This window comes from Chrysochloris asiatica, unplaced genomic scaffold (assembly GCF_000296735.1).
Source record: "Chrysochloris asiatica unplaced genomic scaffold, ChrAsi1.0 scaffold00408, whole genome shotgun sequence".
In the NCBI taxonomy this organism is placed as follows: domain Eukaryota; kingdom Metazoa; phylum Chordata; class Mammalia; order Afrosoricida; family Chrysochloridae; genus Chrysochloris; species Chrysochloris asiatica.
In genome coordinates, this window is record NW_006408926.1 from 1490370 (window position 1) to 1493913 (window position 3544).

The following is a 3544-nucleotide window of genomic DNA, read 5'->3' on the forward strand; positions in this document are numbered from 1 at the left end:
AGTTTCGAACCACTGACCTTAAGGTTCACAGTCCGATTCATAACCACTACAGCATCCTATTAGTGCTAATACGCCAAATACGATAATTAGAGAGGTGAGGACAGAAGTCATAAGCCCTTTCCATTTCCCTAACCATTGTTCCATGATATTAGAAAAGGGGTCATCTATGCCTGACTTTTCAGCGAGTTCATTAGCTAAGGTGGTCAACCCTTGTAATGTTCTGGTAATGGTACTGTCAGGAGCTGTGTTATTGAGGATGAAAGTACAACATTGGACTCCAATCATGACACATACTCCTCCTTTTTCTGCTAATATCATATCTAGGGTCAACCTGTTTTCCCAGGCCATTTTGCTAGTAGGTCCTAACTGTTCTGCTATTCCCTTTATAGCATCTCTGGTATAATTTGCAAATCTTTGTTGATTTTAATAGATGTAGTTAATCCAGTCCACATTTTTGTTAATGGTTGACCACCAGAATAGTACAGATTCAAACCCCGCAGCTATTTGGTTTCTTGCTTTGAATTCATTGGGCACCCCTTGGGGTACTCCTATACTGTCTATGTAAATATGGGGATTAAAAGACCCATGGGGGGTAGTTACCATTCTTTTGACTTTATGTATGTTTTCTGTACTTGTTGGCTGATGGAATGCTAGGGTGAAAGGGATGGCCAATTGCACCAGAGCACAGGTGCCACTCCAATTTGCCGGTAGAGCCCCAAACAGTTGTTTCCCGCAGTACCACCAGACATCTGCTCGTGGAATAGCTAGGGCTGACTGATTTGGGAGCTCTTTGAAGACTGTGCTCACTGCATCCCGTCAGGTTTCCGATGAAAATCAAATTCCCCCCATGTCTGGAGAGACAAGAAGTGAAATTGACATTTGAGGCCGGAGGCCTAATGGTCCTCAGGTGCTGACCTGTAAGACCCCTGACATTAGGGATAGTGACAATGAGTTACAGGATTCGTTGCCCCAGGCTATGGGGTCCTGGAAGAGAGCAACTATACTGTGCATGCCCTGAGGGTCTGAGGACCATCCGAGTGGAAAGGGGACCACTTGGGCTTCCGGTCTTCCTGTTGCAGAGGCATAATGCTCTTATTTAGAGTGTGAACAAAATATTTAATCCATTGCAACCAAGCATTCACGTCCCCATATACTGTTCCTATAGCTATAGTTTGTCTTAGGTCTTTAACTTACATAATTGTCACTTTGGAAGGGTCATTTCCTGAACTTAAGGTGGAGGTACTAGATCTGAATCATTTCTAGAATTCTGTGTTTGCGTTCTATCTTTGGTAAAGTTAGGCCTTGAATTTTGTCTAATTAGTTTTTGAGAGGAGATTCCTATAGGATCTTTTCCTGTAACATCAGCTCCTAATCTATAGTTCCCTATTATTGAGGGTTCTCTGGTCATGGTTTTGGGATTATTTATAATTAAAAGTAATGGGTTGCATTGCAAAGGTTTACAGTTGTTGGGGGTGGATCCTCGTATGAGTTGGATTTTGTTCTTTAGTGCTCTCATAGAGTGTGTAGCTGGTGGGTTATAGGCCCACCCTCCATATTGGGTGGTCTACCACATATCATTCCAGTCATTATAGGGGCTCTTTAAGGCACCTTATTTATACTTATGCCCTGCTGCTCTGAAGGGGCAGAGGTATTTATCAACATTAGACAGTTGCCTCTGAGACTCTTCTTGTCCACACGGGATGATAGAGCAAGCATCAAACTGGATAGTCAAAGGAGAGTTGGCCTGAGTTATGTTAATGGTAAAACGTCCTTCAGTAAGGGGGAGAAAGAGAAAGAAAAAGATGAGTAAGTCCTTTTGAAAGATAATTTGGTAGGAGTGGGTCCTGGGATCACAGGCCATTTTTCTTGAGTAAGTAAGGGGGCTTTCTTTACCCGCATGTGATGAGTCCAGCCCTTCTCTGCTGTAATAACTGCAGTTTCTGTGGTTAAAAGCACCAAAAATGATCCTTCCCAGGTTGGCTCCAATTTTTCTTCTCTCCAGCTCCTGATTAATATGTAATCACCAGGGTGATGAGGATGTACCGGGAACTCTAGGGGAGGTGTCTGTGCCAGGAGAACCTTTTTCCTAAGAGAAATTAGAGTGGAAGACAAACCAAGTATATAGTTTTTGAGGCACTGATCTTTTGTCTCAAAAGTAGGAAGGTCAGAAGTAGAGCTTAGGTAAGGTAACCCATAAAGCATTTCGTATGGGGATAGGCCAATATCTCTTCGAGGGGCTGTTCGGATTCTTAAAAGGGCTGTAGAAAGACATTTAGTCCAAGGTAACCTAGTTTCTAAAATTAATTTAGTTAGTTGATTTTTTCAGAGTTTGATCCATTCTTTCTACTCTACCAGAGGAGGGAGGGTTCCAGGGAGTATGATACTCCCATTTTATTCTAAGAGTTTGTATAAGTCCTTTGATTATTCTAGCAGTAAAGTGACTACCATTATCTGAGTCAATGTTCTCAATTAAACCAAACCGGGGTATAATAGTTTCCACGAGGGTCTTAACTACATTGTTGGTAGTTGCCCCTGGTAAGGGAATAGCTTCTACCCAATGGGTAAGGTGGTCTACAATTACGAGGAGGTACTTGAGGTGGCCTATTTTAGGCATTTCTGTATAATCGATTTGAATGCTCTGGAAAGGCCATAACCCAGGGTTTCTCCCTCCCAGAATTGTCTACCTTAAGGCTTGTTTGTTTGTCTTACGACACACGAGACATGCCTCAGAAACCTGTGCAACCATAAACCCGAAGGATTGTATCACACATTGCCTGGGAACACCAGAGGCTACCCTGATGTAATTGCATCAGGATTTCTCTCATTAATGGTTTAGACAGCATTTGTCTTCCATCAGACAATAGCCACTTGCCCTCTGGATTCTCTAATTTTCTTCAACTGCTCTTTGTCACTGGGGGTGAAATTGGGGTGGTAACGGGAGCAGGAAGATATGGTATCAAATGAAAAATAGGTATCTCTGGGGACAGAGCAGCTTGTTTGGCCATTTCATCTGCTAAGTTATTGCCTCGATATTCAAAACTGGGGCCTTTTTGTGCCCTGGGACGTGGACTATCACTATTTCTTCTGGTAACTTTAGGCTGTCTAATACTTGAATTATTAGCTCCTTGTGTATTAGGTCCTGCCCTCGGCTGTTTATTAGTCCTTGTTCTGCCCATATTTTTCAAAATGTGTGTACTACTCCAAAAACATATTTTGAATCCGTATAAATGGCACCCTCTTTTTCTTGTAAAAGTTTCAGGGCTTGATTTAGGGCAAACAATTCACAAGTTTGTACTGACCAATTATTGGGAAGTCGACCTGACTCTACCACTGTGAGGGTTTCACCATCTACCACAGAGTATCTATTGTGCCTTTTTCCTTCAATTATTCTTGAAGACCCGTCTACAAAAAGATGATGCTCAGTTTTAAATGGGGTCTCTCTAAGGTCAGGTCGGGTTTTTGTCTGGTAATCAATGATATCTAGACATTGATGTTCAGGGGCCCCACCTTTGGGATTCCCTATTAAGAAGGATGCTGGGTTTAA